Source organism: Coregonus lavaretus, assembly GCF_964263955.1.
Source record: "Coregonus lavaretus genome assembly, chromosome: 39".
NCBI lineage: Eukaryota > Metazoa > Chordata > Actinopteri > Salmoniformes > Salmonidae > Coregonus > Coregonus lavaretus.
The window spans coordinates 17,273,728-17,291,839 of record NC_140026.1 but is presented as its reverse complement, the minus strand read 5'-3'; the positions used below and the strand labels follow the sequence as shown (position 1 = coordinate 17,291,839).

General features: G+C 40.5%; 1 protein-coding gene across 1 annotated transcript in view; it reads right to left on the bottom strand.

Moving 5' to 3' along the window:
- LOC311113246 (receptor-type tyrosine-protein phosphatase delta-like) overlaps positions 1 to 18,112 on the bottom strand; it is a 609,241-nt gene that overhangs the window by 365,913 nt on the left and 225,216 nt on the right. The window lies entirely within an intron of this gene.

Below are 18,112 nucleotides of genomic sequence, written 5' to 3'. Positions count from 1 at the left end.
GTCTTCCCTCAAATCCTGCCTGAAACAATAGTGTGGGTTGCCGAGTTCCCCTTATCTACAGTATGTTCACCTGATACATCCTGTCCATTCTAATGGATGGCCATTTTGATGTGGCCAGGAATACATAATTAGGACTTGATTTGGCCTTATAATTATAACATTATCGCAAAGATAACGTTCAATGAAAATTAACAACGCTTTGATGGATTCTGTGCCACAACATGACACAGATGTTGGGTTTGCTGAGGGAGTAAAAAAAAAGACCTAAAAACGAATAGCAGAAAAAGTGACAAGAAAGCTATCTGCACAGTTTCCTGTCCGAGGCACAGCCATATTTCATTACCCAGCATTGAGGCTTAGGAGGCAATCAAGCATATTTAGCCTTCCTCGTCTCGGCCGGAAGCAATTATTACTCCCCAGTTTTTTACTGTGCTCCGCCATGGGGAAAATGAATTGCAGTACTTATCAGCTCAATGCATACACAAGTGACTGGGGGAAGGCAGCTGGACAGGACCCAAGCCATAGGTTACCTTTGAATCCATTAGCTTAACATCAGCACATTTAGGGGCGTGTGGTGAGATAGAACGATAACCATAAAAATGTCACCCAAAAAAGCATTGATATTTGCATTAATATTGGACAGGGCCAAACAGAGATAAACAACAAGCAGTGAAGGTGAGGGTTTATGACCTGTAGCAGTGTGCTTCTGTCTGCATCTCTGAAATATCTGAACCTACACTTGTCAGGCTTTGTATCTGATTATATTATCATGGTTGGCCATCAATGGCACAGCATCATCCCTCAGCCCTAAAGACAAGTATGGCACATAGGCCTACTATAATCTGAATATAAACTAGTGGATCTCTTCATACGATCTGTGTTCTACGAGTTAGAGTGATGCACAACTGTTGTTGTTGATAATATTACTATATTCATTTAGCCATAGATCATTACAGCAGTATATCCTGTAAATGTGTTATCTGCTCAGTTTCCTGAGAGGACATATCAAAACATTTAGAATGTAATTTATATTTGTATTTGTATATAGTTATGTACAATTTAAGTGAGTAAAGTGGGATATTAGCATACAGTGGCTTGCGAAAGTATTCACCCCCCTTGGCATTTTTCCTATTTTGTTGCCTTACAACCTGGAATTACAATTTATTTTTGGGGGGTTTGTATCATTTGATTTACACAACATGCCTACCACTTTGAAGATACATAATATATATTTTTTCGTGAAACAAACAAGAAATAAGACAAAAAAACAGAAAACTTGAGCATTAATAAATATTCACCCCCCAAAGTCAATACTTTGTAGAGCCACCTTTTGCAGTCTCTTGGGGTATGTCTCTATAAGCTTGAAACATTTGGCCACTGGGATTTTTGCCCATTCTTCAAGGCAAAACTACTCCAGCTCCTTCAAGTTGGATGGGTTCAGCTGGTGTACAGCAATCTTTAAGTCATACCACAGATTCTCAATTGGATTGAGGTCTGGGCTTTGACTAGGCCATTCCAAGACATTTAAATGTTTCCCCTTAAACTACTCGAGTGTTGCTTTAGCAGTATGCTTAGGGTCATTGTCCTGCTGGAACGTGAACCTCTGTCCCAGTCTCAAATCTCTGGAAGACTGAAACAGGTTTCCCTCAAGAATTTCCCTGTATTTAGCGCCATCCATCATTCCTTCAATTCTGACCAGTTTCCCAGTCCCTGCCAATGAAAAATGGGATGGTGTTCTCGGGGTGATGAGAGGTGTTGGTTTTGCGCCAGACATTACATTTTACATTTTACATTTTAGTCATTTAGCAGACGCTCTTATCCAGAGCGACTTACAGTTAGTGAATGCATACATGTTTTTTTTTTTTTTTTTTCATACTGGCCCCCCGTGGGAAACGAACCCACATCCCTGCCGGCCAAACCCTCCCCTACCTCGGACGGCGCTGGACCAATTGTGCGCCGCCCATGGGTCTCCCGGTCGTGGCCGGCTGCGACAGAGCCTGGACTCGAACCAGGATCTCTAGTGGCACAGCTAGCACTGCGATGCAGTGCCTTAGACCACTGCGCCACTCGGGAGTCATGACACACAGAGAGCCATGTATTTAGAGAGTCGGGACATTGAGGTTCCTGCATTATGATGATTTACATGACACTAGAAAATATGGCAGCCATGATAGCACCCCATTAACATTACATGGCAGTCTTACGTCAGATAGAGCGACGATTCCGCCTGCACTGGTCCCTGTTGAGGGACGAGCGTCGCGTAGGAGTGACGCCACCTTTCTTGTTACTGCTCTAATTAAGTTGGTAACTAGTTTAGAATAGCAATAAGGCACCTCGGGGGTTTGTGGTATATGGACAACATACCACAGCTAAGGGCTGTATCCAGGCACTCTGCGTTGCGCATAAGAACAGCCCTTATCCGTGGTATATTGGCCATAGTGTTTTCCTTGATGGCCAAAAAGCTCAATTTTAGTCTCATCTGACCAGAGTACCTTCTTCCATATGTTTGGGGAGTGGCTTTTTTTCTGGCCACTCTTCTGTAAAGCCCAGCTCTGTGGAGTGTACGGCTTAAAGTGGTCCTATGGACAGATACTCCAATCTCCACTGTAGAGCTTTGCAGCTCCTTCAGGGTTATAGTTGGTCTCTTTCTTGCCTCTCTGATTAATGCCCTCCTTGCCTGGTCCATGAGTTTTGGTGGGCGGCCCTCTCTTGGCAGGTTTGTTGTGGTGCCATATTCTTTCAATTTTTTTATAATGGATTTAATGATGCTTCGTGGGATGTTCAAAGTTTCTGATATTTTTTTATAACCCAACCCTAATCTGTACTTCTCCACAACTTTGTCCCTGACCTGTTTGGAGAGCTCCTTGGTCTTCAAGGTGCCGCTTGCTTGGTGGTGCCCCTTGCTTAGTGGTGTTGCAGACTCTGGGGCCTTTCAGAACAGGTGTACAGGGGGGCCAGTATGAAAAATGTATACACTCACTAACTGTAAGTCGCTTTGGATAAGAGCGTCTGCTCAATGAGTAAAATGTAAAATGTAAAAATGTGTATATATACTGAGATCATGCGACACTTAGATTGCACACAGGTGGACTTTATTTAACTAATTATGTGACTTCTAAAGGTAATTGGTTGCACCAGATCTTATTTAGGGGCTTCATAGCAAAGGGGGTGAATACATATGCACGCACCACTTTTCCATTATTCTTTTTGTATAATTTGTTGAAACAAGTAATTTTTTTCATTTCACTTCACCAAGTTGGACTATTTTGTGTATGTCCATTACATGAAATCCAAATAAAAATAAATTTAAATTACAGGTTGTAATGCAACAAAATAGGAAAAACGCCAAGGGGGGTGAATACTTTTGCAAGGCACTGTACCTAATTTTGAAAATCAATGAAAACAGTAGTATAAACTGAGAGAGCAGAGTGGAGAAAGAATAAGGCCTAAATGACTCAGCAAATTTGTGCATGGGCCACTGCTATTCAACAGCATTAAAGTGGGCAGGTGGATTACTTAAACTGTCAGTCAGTGGCGTATCAAAGTCTATCTACGACATCCCTCAGCTTCATCCCTCCTTCATAACCTGGTGTAATGAGACCCCTGTGGGGTTTGAGAAGATCCGGAGGTAGGAAGCCTCAGGTAGTTCAGGGAATCTCATAGTCCTCTATTAATCTAGTGAAATTAAATCCTTCTCAAAGGTTTCTGAGGGGACCTGCAGTGGACAGGCAGAGAAAAAGGTGAGGTCCTGGTTTAATCTCAGAAGGTACTTAAATAACTACACCGCTGATCTGGGGCCAGTGGCCTTCTGTGGGTGATAGGGATTATCTGCCCAGCAGGTTTGCAAACAAGTATACACGCACATGCATGCTCCCTCGCACACATGCACAGAATAATCTTGCTTGAACTGACACATCACCTGGCATTCAAGTCAAACAATTTCAAATTAAGTATTTATCTGTTGTTGTACTAGAAGTTACTTTATGCTTCCTAAATGTCTATGCATGGTTGATGTGCGATTGCTTGGAATGTAGAACATTACACTACAAAATACAGTGGAACTATCTCTCCAATAAAACATAACATGATAATGGAAAATAAACACCAACATATTAGATCTGAATATTCCATTGACTAATGGTCCTCGTTTACTTCAGAGGCACCAGGGCCAGCCGCATCATTAGTGTCCATCTGGGGGAATGTGTGCTCTTTCTCAATTTCCAGTTCTCTTTAGTTTCTGGGCATCCTCCCCAACCCCATAACTCAAATATCCCCACTCCCCAGCGATTGGGCTGTCATAATCATCAGCATTAAGGCCTCAATGAGCTTGATTTACAAGTGTGGACATCGTAGCAGCCCGTCGCCAGGGGTGCCTGTCTCCTATCCCCCAACCCATTTGTCTTCATACTCCATCACTATGAGGACATAAGAGTGAACACATAAGTGAACATAAGGGTCCAAACAGCATTACGAGGACATAATGAGTTAAGCGTGATCACAGTACTACTGTAGATCTACCTTGTGAAACGTTGAGGTCATTATCCTATCACCCAACCCAATTGTCCCTACTCAACCACTATGAGGACTACTGGTAGTGAAGATGAGATTCCAAACAGCATTATTAGGACAAATGAGTTAAGTGTGATCACAGTAGGTCTACCTTGTGAAACTTTGACTTTATTGACATAGTAGTGTGGGATCCTCTTCCTGATGTATAATTTGCATTACAGTATATGTTTTATGATATATAAACCACCATATACCTAGTTCATCCATTTACAATAGTAACTGAGAAAATGGGCATTATTATGTACAGAAAATTGTATTCCTAAACTCACAGAAAAATGGCTACAAAGAAAGCCATAGTCATTTGTGCCATTTTACCAAGGCTATAGAGGCATTTCCAAGGTAGCATTTTTTTTTGGGCATCCTCCCCAACCCCATAACTCAAATATCCCCACTCCCAAGCGATTGGGCTGTCATAATCATCAGCATTAAGGCCTCAATGAGCTTGATTTACAAGTGTGGACATCGTAGCAGCCCGTCGCCAGGGGTGCCTGTCTCCTATCCCCCAACCCATTTGTCTTCATACTCCATCACTATGAGGACATAAGAGTGAACACATAAGTGAACATAAGAGTCCAAACAGCATTACGAGGACATAATGAGTTAAGCGTGATCACAGTACTACTGTAGATCTACCTTGTGAAACGTTGAGGTCAATATCCTATCACCCAACCCAATTGTCCCTTTCGAATGCAATTTTCAAAAGGACTTTGATCATAGTTGATAAGCCTTTGGGTAAACCCATGACACCTTCCTCACCCCCCTCATCCATACAATATTAAATACAACATATCATATTATCATACATTTACCCACAGTTATGGGCCTCTTAAATGATAGGCCACATAAATCTGTTTTATAAACACACACAATAATATTTATATGTGGCTTCCAAAGCCCCTGTAGATAGCTCCCCTCGCTTATCACTGTTTGAATACAGCCAGCATTTTAAAAGCACTCGGCGTCTACGGAGGAAGAGTGGGGGTTATGCAGTTTTGTTCCGATTATTTTTCCAGAAAGATGGAGTTCTTAGCGGAGCCTCATCCTTGGCTGTAATTACTTCTCCTTCATATGAAAAATAACATTCCAATGTGAGAAAATAAAATTACATTCCTTTCATCTACTCTGCTTTCACCAGGGATAGTTTAAGTTCATACTAAAATGTAGATTGGACTTCTGTTGAATTATGTGTTGCAGGCAAGTCTGGCAATACAAAAAACCCATGACAGTACATGGAAAATGAGACAATGTCATTCATGGATGATTGACAGCTTAATCGAATCAATCGATCAATGAATGACGGCAACATTGTTTAGTGAGGAATGAATGAATGAATGAATGAATGAATGTTCCAAATCAGAATCAATAGTCATGAGGCTTCCTCTCCATGTGTTCCTTCCTAAGGGAGTATTGCAACGTATCGCTTTCAGCTATGTTTTTAGATCAGTGCATGCAAAGGAGAGAAGCATGTTAGAGAAGATAGAGAAAATAGGCATTTACAGTCAAGAGAACTGACACGTCAAATGATGGCTTGGATGTCTTCTATAGAATACACACACACACAAACACACATCACACTTGAACACACGGATGCACATGTGCACAAGCATGCATGTATTTTCATGAACCACGGACGCCACTTCTGGCACCTGTCAGGTGGAAGGTGTCTGTGATAAGCTCAGGTATACGGTATCTCATACTGTTGAGTTGGAGACAGCATGGATGAAGAATAAATGCAGAAATATGAAATCAAGCAACCAATTGGGTCAGTCAGTATTTTTACAGCTTTGATTCAAGTAGTACATCCTCAAAACAGTAACATCAATGATATTAAAACAATGAAACAAAAGGCTAATTAATCAAATCCTGTTTTATCTAATCATCTACCTTCTACATGACTCTCTGGTTCTATTTTGGGCAAAGAAATACGAGGCGTTATTTCAAAATGAGAAGAATATTGTATCTCCATTGCATCAGATTAACAAGCCGTGATATGGACTGGAATTATGCATGCTTTTGATGGACCACAGGAAGCTGGTGAGGGGAAGACGGCTCATAATAATGACTGGAATAAAGTGAATGTAATGGTATCAAACACAAGGAAACCATGTGTGTGATGTGTCGATACCATTCCATGAATGCCATTCCAGCCATTGCTATGAGCCCGTCCTCCCCAATTAAGGTGCCACCAGCCGTCTGTGTGATGGACAGAATGAAGAATGGAGGTGGGGAGGCTTTTTATAGACAACACGGGTGATGGTGGTGGTGTGAAAGGAGGAGAGGAAGTGGGGGATTCAAGATGTGCTGTTTCAGAGACTCACCCACTCTCCTAAGATGGTACTCTGCCAACGGCATGGGCCAGTGAACAGACAGATGGCGAGGGCGACGCCATCGGACTTGAGACGAGAGGAGCAATAGAGAGAGGAGGTGGAGGAGGAGGTGGTGGAAAGAATAAAACAACCAAAACTAAAAGGGGAGGAGGGAGGTTGGGGTGAGTGGGTTTGGGGAGACTTCCTTCAGGAGAACATTCACCTTGCATGAGCTTCTTTGCATGTACAAATATGCTTTGTACTTCATTACTGCAGTAAATAAAGGTTAATTCTCACTGTCACTTTTCATTCCAGGACAAGGTGGGATGAAGACATCATCTAAGGTAACAGACCTGGTTCTGTCTTGCAGTGGAGGGGTAGAAAAGTAATATTTTAAAAGTGCTAAAGTGTAGAGTGGAGTCTTTAGGGGGGCAGAGAGAGATGTTACATTGCTAGACTGCCATCTACTGGATATGTATTGAAATATGTATAATTTGCATTGTTTCACTTTATGCAACATATACTAATGCTTATCCTAATTGTCTTCTTCAAATGTGTATTCATAATGTTATTTATTTATAGGCCTGAGTGTGTTTGAAATAAATAAAATGGGTATGTACAACCAAAACAAATTTGTTCAAGATAAAATAACCAGACAATTCCCTAAACTATTTTGAAATCTTATTTTTTTTCTCTGTTTTTCATTATTGTCTTCAGTATATGACAGTGAGATTTGACAGTGAGATTTGACAGTGAGATTTTAAGCAAATCAAATACATTAGGTAAACAACTGATAAAGAAGATATTTTATCCCCCAAAAATATTTGGGGTCCAGGCAAACTAATAATTAATGAATTATATGTGTATTATGATGTTTGTTAATTATGTTTATAGAAAATATATTAATGGTTTTCAATCTATAGTACATAGCTTCTGCAACTGGGTCTAAGATTTTCAGTCAATGAAGCAATGATATAATTGTACAGTATGTATTGCCACGGACATATATGTATATACAGTGAGGGAAAAAAGTTTTTGATCCCCTGCTGATTTTGTACGTTTGCCCACTGACAAAGAAATGATCAGTCTATAATTTTAATGGTAGGTTTATTTGAACAATGAGAGACAGAATAACAACAAAAAAATCCAGAAAAACGCATGTCAAAAATGTTATAAATTGATTTGCATTTTAATGAGGTAAATAAGTATTTGACCCCCTCTTAATCAGAAAGATTTCTGGCTCCTGGCATCTTTTATAGAGGTAACGAGCTGAGATTAGGAGCACACTCTTAAAGGGAGTGCTCCTAATCTCGGTTTGTTACCTGTATAAAAGACACCTGTCCACAGAAGCAATCAATCAGATTCCAAACTCTCCACCATGGCCAAGACCAAAGAGCTCTCCAAGGATGTCAGGGACAAGATTGTAGACCTATACAAGGCTGGAATGGGCTACAAGACCATCACCAAGCAGCTTGGTGAGAAGGTGACAACAGTTGGTGCGATTATTCCCAAATGGAAGAAACACAAAAGAACTGTCAATCTCCCTTGGCCTGGGGCTCCATGCAAGATCTCACCTCGTGGAGTTGCAATGATCATGAGAACGGTGAGGAATCAGCCCAGAACTACATGGGAGGATCTTGTCAATGATCTCAAGGCAGCTGGGACCATAGTCACCAAGAAAACAATTGGTAACACACTACGCTGTGAAGGACTGAAATCCTGCAGCGCCCGCAAGGTCCCCCTGCTCAAGAAAGCACATATACAGGCCCGTCTGAAGTTTGCCAATGAACATATGAATGATTCAGAGGAGAACTGGGTGAAAGTGTTGTGGTCAGATGAGACCAAAATCGAGCTCTTTGGCATCAACTCAACTCGCCGTGTTTGGAGGAGGAGGAATGCTGCCTATGACCCCAAGAACACCATCCCCACCGTCAAACATGGAGGTGGAAACATTATGCTTTGGGGGTGTTTTTCTGCCAAGGGGACAGGACAACTTCACCGCATCAAAGGGACGATGGACGGGGCCATGTACCGTCAAATCTTGGGTGAGAACCTCCTTCCCTCAGCCAGGGCATTGAAAATGGGTCGTGGATGGGTATTCCAGCATGACAATGACCCAAAACACACGGCCAAGGCAACAAAGGAGTGGCTCAAGAAGAAGCACATTAAGGTCCTGGAGTGACCTAGCCAGTCTCCAGACCTTAATCCCATAGAAAATCTGTGGAGGGAGCTGAAGATTCGACTTGCCAAATGTCAGCCTCGAAAACCTTAATGACTTGGAGAAGATCTGCGAAGAGGAGTGGAACAAAATCCCTCCTGAGATGTGTGCAAACCTGGTGGCCAACTACAAGAAATGTCTGACCTCTGTGATTGCCAACAAGGGTTTTGCAACCAAGTACTAAGTAATGTTTTGCAGAGGGGTCAAATACTTATTTCCCTCATTAAAATGCAAATCAATTTATAACATTTTTGACATGCGTTTTTCTGGATGTTGTTGTTGTTATTCTGTCTCTCACTGTTCAAATAAACCTACCATTAAAATTATAGACTGATCATGTCTTTGTCAGTGGGCAAACGTACAAAATCAGCAGGGGATCAAATACATTTTTCCCTCACTGTATATATATATATATATATATATATATATATATATATATATATATATATATATATATATATATATATATATATATAATTTGAAGAACTCTGTACCTTGAAAGGTTACAATCTGTATCCACTGTGTAACTGAAGTGACATCACAAGTTTGATCCTAGATGGTTATTCAATGAGGAACAGCACCATCATGTGGATGTATTGTAATTTACTGATGTAAAAATGTACAGGCCTTACTTACCAGTGTAGTAAAATTATTAGCTAAGCATATCTTCAAAGATAGCATTCCACATGCTGAAATTGAATGAATATATAGTGGTTCCCCATATTCAACTTTCTGACCTTTTTTTGTGCATTTTGGAGAAAACATAAGATTTATAAGGGGGTAATTGTTTCATAATGACCTGAATGTTCACTAATTGCCTCATTGAGAGTTGAGGAATTAGTTGTTTATCTACCAACATTAATCTTGATCCTTGTTCCCACTATTAATCACACTATGCTGTGCCAATAATAGGTGTAGCATAGGAAATCCCTTTAGGGGCCATGTACAGTGCCTTCAGAAAGTATTCATACCCCTTGATTTATTCCACATTTTGTTGTGTTACATTTTGTTGTGTTCTTTGTTTCTCATCCATCTACACACAATACTCCATAATGACAAAGTGAAAACATGTTTTTAGAAATGTTTGCTAATTTGTTGAAAATGAAATACAGAAATGTGAAATGTACATCCCTGAGTCAATACTTTATAGAAGCTCCTTTGGCAGTGATTAAAGCTGTGAGTCTTTCTGGGTAAGCCTCTAAGAGATTTCCACACCTGGATTGTGCAACATTTGTCCATTATTATTAAAAATATTCTTCAAGCTCTGTCAAACTGGTTGTTGATCATTTCTAGACAACCATTTTTTGGTCTTGCCATAGATTTTCAAGCAGATTTAAGTCAAAACTGTAACTTGGCCACTCATGAACATTACATTTACGTCATTTAGCAGACGCTCTTATCCAGAGCGACTTACAGTTAGCGCATACATTATTTTATCGAACCCACAACCCTGGCGTTGCAAACGACATGCTCTACCAACTGAGCTACATCCCCTGCCGGCCATTCCCTCCCCTACCCTGGACGACGCTGGGCCAATTGTGCACCGCCCCATGGGTCTCCCGGTCGCGGCCGGCTACAACAGAGCCTGGATTCGAACCAGGATCTCTAGTGGCACGGCTAGCACTGCGATGCAGTGCCTTAGACCACTGCGCCACTCGGGAGTACGTCACTGTCTTCTTGGTAAACAACTCCAATGTAGATTTGGCCTTGTGTTTTAGGTTATTGTCCTGCTGAAAGGTGAATTCATCTCCCAGTGTCTGGTGGAAAGCAGACTAAATCAGGTTTTCCTCTAGGATTTTGCACTTAGCTCCATTTCATTTATTTTTTATCCTGGAAAAACTCCCCAGTCCTTAACGTTTACAAGCATACACATAACATGATGCAGCCACAACTATGCTTGCAAATATGGATAGTGGTACTCAGTAATATGTTGTATTGGATTTGCCCCAAACATAATACTTTGTATTCAGGACAAAAAGTTAATTGCTTTGCCAAAATGTTTGCAGCATTACTTTAGTGCCTTGTTGCAAACAGGATGCATGTTTTGGAATATTTTCATTCTGTACAGGCTTCTAACTACAATGTTGTTGATCCATCCTCAGTTTTCTTCTATCACAGCCATTCAACTCTGAAACTGTTTTAAAGTTACCATTGGCTTCATGGTGAAATCCCTGAGCAGTTTCCCTTCTCTCTGACAACTGAGTTAGGAAGGACACCTGTATCTTTGTAGTGACTGGGTGCATTGATACACCATCCAAAGTGTAATTAATAAATTCACAAGCTCAAAGGGATATTCAATGTCTGCTTTTTATTTATTTTTGTCCATCTACAAATAGGTGCCCTTTTTTGCGAGGCATTGGAAAACCTCCCTGGTCTTTGTGGTTGAATATGTGTTTGAAATTCACTGCTCGACTGAGGGACCTTACAGATAATTGTATTTGTGCGGTACAGAGATGAAATAGTCATAAAACAATCATATTAAACACTAGTATTGCACACAGAGTGGGTCTGTGCAATTTATTATGTCTTGTTAAGCAGCTTATTTAGTCTTGCCATAACAAAGGGGATGAATACTAATTGACTCAAGACATTTGAGCTTTTAATTTGTAATTAACTGTCACTTTCTCCGAAGCTGCCTCCCCTCCTTGTTCGGGCAGGCTTCGGCGTCCGTTGTAACCGGAACTTCTTGCCACTGCCGCTCCATATCTCATCATTCCATTTGTCTTGTCTTGACAATTACACACACCTGGTTCATATTCCCCTCATTAGTACATGTACAGTGGGGGAAAAAAGTATTTAGTCAGCCACCAATTGTGCAAGTTCTCCCACTTAAAAAGATGAGAGAGGCCTGTAATTTTCATCATAGGTACACGTCAACTATGACAGACAAAATGAGAAAAAAATTCCAGAAAATCACATTGTAGGATTTTTTATGAATTTATTTGCAAATTATGGTGGAAAATAAGTATTTGGTCAATGACAAAAGTTTCTCAATACTTTGTTATATACCCTTTGTTGGCAATGACACAGGTCAAACGTTTTCTGTAAGTCTTCACAAGGTTTTCACACACTGTTGCTGGTATTTTGGCCCATTCCTCCATGCAGATCTCCTCTAGAGCAGTGATGTTTTGGGGCTGTCGCTGGGCAACACAGACTTTCAACTCCCTCCAAAGATGTTCTATGGGGTTGAGATCTGGAGACTGGCTAGGCCACTCCAGGACCTTGAAATGCTTCTTACGAAGCCACTCCTTCGTTGCCCGGGCGGTGTGTTTGGGATCATTGTCATGCTGAAAGACCCAGCCACGTTTCATCTTCAATGCTCTTGCTGATGGAAGGAGGTTTTCACTCAAAATCTCACGATACATGGCCCCATTCATTCTTTCCTTTACACGGATCAGTCGTCCTGGTCCCTTTGCAGAAAAACAGCCCCAAAGCATGATGTTTCCACCCCCATGCTTCACAGTAGGTATGGTGTTCTTTGGATGCAACTCAGCATTCTTTGTCCTCCAAACACGACGAGTTGAGTTTTTACCAAAAAGTTATATTTTGGTTTCATCTGACCATATGACATTCTCCCAATCCTCTTCTGGATCATCCAAATGCACTCTAGCAAACTTCAGACGGGCCTAGACACGTCTGGCACTGCAGGATTTGAGTCCCTGGCGGTGTAGTGTGTTACTGATGGTAGGCTTTGTTACTTTGGTCCCAGCTCTCTGCAGGTCATTCACTAGGTCCCCCCGTATGGTTCTGGGATTTTTGCTCACCGTTCTTGTGATCATTTTGACCCCACGGGGTGAGATCTTGCGTGGAGCCCCAGATCGAGGGAGATTATCAGTGGTTTTGTATGTCTTCCATTTCCTAATAATTGCTCCCACAGTTTATTTCTTCAAACCAAGCTGCTTACCTATTGCAGATTCAGTCTTTCCAGCCTGGTGCAGGTCTACAACTTCTTAAAGAAGAAGTTACAGGTCTGTGAGAGCCAGAAATCTTGCTTGTTTGTAGGTGACCAAATACTTATTTTCCACCATAATTTGCAAATAAATTCATTAAAAATCCTACAATGTGATTTTCTGGATTTTTTTTCTCATTTTGTCTGTCATAGTTGACGTGTACCTATGATGAAAATTACAGGCCTCTCTCATCTTTTTAAGTGGGAGAACTTGCACAATTGGTGGCTGACTAAATACTTTTTTTCCCCACTGTATAAGTGTTCTCTCTGCCCCCTTGTCCTTGTGGGTGATTGTTTCATGAGAGATGAGTGTAGCTCGGTGGAGCTACCTGTACTTTGTATTGCCGGGGTATATTTTCCCTGTGTGCCTGTATTTGTTCCAGTGCGCCTGTTTTGCGCACTGGACTGTTGAAGCTATCCAGCGTAACTGTGTGCTACAGAATAAACTCTGTATTCTGTGATTTACTCTCCTGCGCCTGACTTCTTCAAATCACACTCTCACATTAATTACATTTCAAAAATAGTTTGACATTATGGGGTACTGTCTGTAGTAGGCCAGCGACAAAAAAAATCTCTATTTAATCTAAGTTAAATTTGGAAAATGTCAAGGGGTGTGAATACTTTCTGAAGATACCTGTATGTGCATTTTACATTGTAGTGATCATATACCGTGCATTCGGAAATTGTTCAGACCCCTTGATCTTTTCCACATTTTGTTACGTTACAGCCTTATTCTAAAGTGGATTAAATAACAAAACATCCTCCTCAATCTACATACAATACCCCATACTTACAAAGCAAACACAGAAATACCTTATTTACATAAGTATTCAGACCTTTTGCTATGACACTTGAAATTGAGCTCAGGTGCATCCTGTTTCCGTTGATCATACTTGAGATGTTTCTACAACTTGTTTGGTGTCCACCTGTGGTAAATTCAATTGATTGGACATGATTTGAAAAGGCACACATCTGTCTATATAAGGTCCCAGAGTTGACCGTGCATGTCAGAGCAAAAACCAAGCCGTGGGGTCAAAGGAATTGTCCATAGAGCTCCAAGACAGGATTGTGTCAAGGCACAGATCTGGGGAAGGGTACCAAAAAATGTCTGCAGCATTGAAGGTCCCCAAGAACACAGTGGCCTCTATCATTGTTAAATGGAAGAAGTTTGGAACCACCAAGACTCTTCCAAGAGCTGGCCGCCCGGCCAAACTGAGCAATTGGGGGCAGGGACTGGGAGACTAGTCAGGATCGAGGGAAAGATGAACGGAGCAAAGTACAGAGAGATCCTTGATGAAAACCTGCTCCAGAGCGCTCAGGACCTCAGACTGGGGCGAAGGTTCACCTTCCAACAGGACAACGACCCTAAGCACACAGCCAAGACAACGCAGGAGTGGCTTTGGGACAAGTCTCTGAATGTCCTTGAGTGGCCCAGCCAGAGGCCGGACTTGAACCAGATCGAACATCTCTGGAGAGACCTGAAAATAGCTGTGCAGCGATGCTCCCCATTCAACCTGAAAGAGCTTGAGAGGATCTGCAGAGAAGAATTGGCGAAACTCCCCAAATACAGGTGTGCCAAGCTTGTAGCGTCATACCCAAGAAGACTCAAGGCTGTAATCGCTGCCAAAGGTGCTTCAACAAAGTACTGACTAAAGGGTCTGAAAACGTATGTAAATCTGATATTTCAGCTTTTTATTTGAATACATTTGCAAAAATTTCTAAAAACCTGTTTTTGCTTTGTCATTATGGGGTATTGTGTGTATATTGATGAGGGAAAATAACAATTTTAACAATTTTAGATTAAGGCTGTAACGTAACAAAATGTGGAAAAGGTCAAGGGGTCTGAATACTTTCCGAATGCACTGTATGTAACCTAACTGAAAAAGTTTGCGAAGACAAATACACTATGAATGTCATTACTTCAATAGTGAACAGTTATGAATCTATTGTAAAATACTTTCACCTCTAGTCCACATGACAGTATCTACACAGTAGCAATCAAAAACACTGCTTTATAAATAATACTGTATGGTTAACTGATTCTAGCCACTTGCATCAGCTACTCTTTTCACATCAAATTCATGCAGAGTACCATAGACTGCCCACGTGGAGCACTAGGTAAGTGAAAGATCAGACATCTGTATTTCAAAAGCCAGAGAGACAGCGAGCCCTCAGCCGCCATGCAGTCTACTCACTAATGAGAAGTTAGACTCCAGTTATGCGTCATGAAAAATGAATCAGTCTTAAACACACAAATCCCCTGAATCGCCCTGAGACAAACTATGGGATTTAATTAAACTCATCAAAAATAGCGTTCGGCTGGAATTGCTCCTTCACTCATGCTTTCATGCTTTCCATTGAGCATTTTAGCTAAACGTGTTTACCTAAAACTGCTCTAATATATATGTAATGCTCATAAATACTCAGTGTTATACTGAATAGGGGAATATGACTTAATAACAAATGAAGCATTTTGGACAGCTGTATTAATTAAGTAGCTTAACTGATTCTAAGAAAAATTGGTTTGGAAAAAATCGAATGATTTTTAAAAAAATAGCTGGGGGCTGTTCCAGAAAGGTGGATCAATGACTTAGCCAGTTAACCATCAAAAAGTGTTTGAAATTACTTCAACAACAACCAATATACAAATGTAGCTTTCTTGAGGGAAACCTGTTTCAGTCTTCCAGAGATTTTAGACTGGGACAGAGGTTCACCTTCCAGCAGTGGTTTAAGGGGAAACATTTAAATGTCTTGGAATGGCCTAGTCAAAGCCCAGACCTCAATCCAATTGAGAATCTGTGGTATGACTTAAAGATTGCTGTACACCAGCGGAACCCATCCAACTTGAAGGAGCTGGAGCAGTTTTGTCTTGAAGAATTGGCAAAAATCCCAGTGGCTAGATGTGCCAAGCTTATAGAGACATACACCAAGAGACTTGCAGCTGTAATTGCTGCAAAAGGTGGCTCTACAAAGTATTGAGTAAATGTTTTCCGTTTTTTTGTCTTATTTCTTGATTCTTTCAAAAAAATTTTTTTTTTGCATCTTCAAAATGGTAGGCTTGTTGTGTAAATCAAATGATACAAACCCCAAACATTTTCATTCCAAATTGTAAGGCAACAAAATAGGAAAAATTCCAAGGGGGGTGAATAATTTCGCAAGCCACTGTATGTATATCTATCTTTTTCAACAGGCAGTTTTTAAAATACATTATTAACTGCAGGGGATTGTGCTATTTGGTAATTCACAGAAGCCGCTGACCTGTCTTTCATTTCAGTGTGCGCTGTACCAAAAAGTCATTTTCAATTTAGATTCTTATTTTGATCTTATTTGATCCTCAATACATTAGTACAATCAGATATATTGAATACGACTTAGATGCTTCATTGCTTCACACAACACACAGCTTATGCCAAGAAAATATGAAGATGGGCTGTTGGGTGAACAACCAAATCATGGCTTCTTCAGAAGTACAGTACTGACTCAAGACAATCCCTAGCATCCGGACTATGGCCAGGAGTTTTACCTTCCAGTGACATAACCAGAAACAACTCGTACCTTACACTAACGCCTAATAACATACCAAATGTTACTGCTTACATACTATTCTTGGTTTTCTATTCCTGATAAAAGTTGACCATTTCAATACAAGCTAAATAAAATGTGCACTGTTGCCTACAGTTGCCATCTTCAAACTGAACGTTACTTCATAATTTGGACAAAAAATCTGTATTTCACAGAATCAACAAAATATTACACATTAAGTTGATTCTAATGTGATATTCAGTTAAATAGAAAGGAGAAGACACCAAGGCCTGTATTCAAAAGCACGTCAGAGTAGAGTGCTGATCTAGGATCAGGACCCCTCTCTTATTCATTATGATTTAAAAGGCTAAACTGATCCTAGATCAGCACTCATACTCTAAGACACTTTGTGAACATGGCCCCAACTGTTTATTATTTTGGCTTTGAGATGCAGAAGGAAAAAAACCACATCAAACAACATTGGGGAAAAATCTTCTGGTAACATATTTTCCATGTCACTGTGTTCTCCTTCAATAAACAAGGAGTGCACACACACATACACATATAAATGTGCACGCACACATGCACAAACAAGTGCACACACACACTGACATACACACACACACACAGTACAGATTCCTGGCTACATTTTCATATTTTTGTCAAAGAGGAGTCAGAGAAAAACAAAACTATTTTAAGGAGTAGGAATAATGTTAACTCAGTCAACCATGTCATGTAATGTCATCAATAATTTAGTGCTTCCAAATCCCCAGGAGGATATGACATGTTGTTAGGAAAAAACGAACTCTGCAAGATGTGTTTTTTGGTGATGTCTTTACGACACCCATTTTATAATCATCATTCTATGAAAGTTAAAGTTGTTGACTATATTGTTAGTCTTAAAAATCAACTAAACTACAGAATGAGTGTAGTGGTGGAAAAAGTACCCAATTGTCATACTTGAGTAAAAGTAATACAATGTACAGATAGCCAGGGCCACACTCCAACAATCAGACATCATTTAGAAACAAAGTATTTGCGTTTAGTGAGTCCGCCAGATCAGAGGCAGTAGGGATGACCAGGGATGTTCTCTTGATAAGTGCGTGAATTGGACCTTGTTCCTGTCCTGCTAAGCATTCAAAATGTAACGAGTACTTTTGGGTGTCAGGGAAAATGTAAGGAGTAAAAAGTACATATTTTTGTTTAGGAATGTAGTGAAGTCAAAGTTGTACAAAATATAAATAGTAAAGTAAAGTACAGATACAAAAAAAAAACCTACTTAATTATTACTTTAAAGTAGTTTTACTTAAGTACTTTACACCACTGTATGTGTGTATATGTTCATGCCAGCCTATCCGCCCGTCTGTCTGTCTGTCTGCTTTTCTGTCTGCCTACCTGTCTGTCTGCCTGTCGGTCTACTACCCCAAGTGTATATCTTTGTGTGTTTGTGTTTATATGCTGGCTTTATACCTCCATGTTCCCCAGTCGCTGCTTGGTGCAGAGTGGAACAGTAAAGCTAGGGGGAAGATATCTCTCAGAAGCTTACAT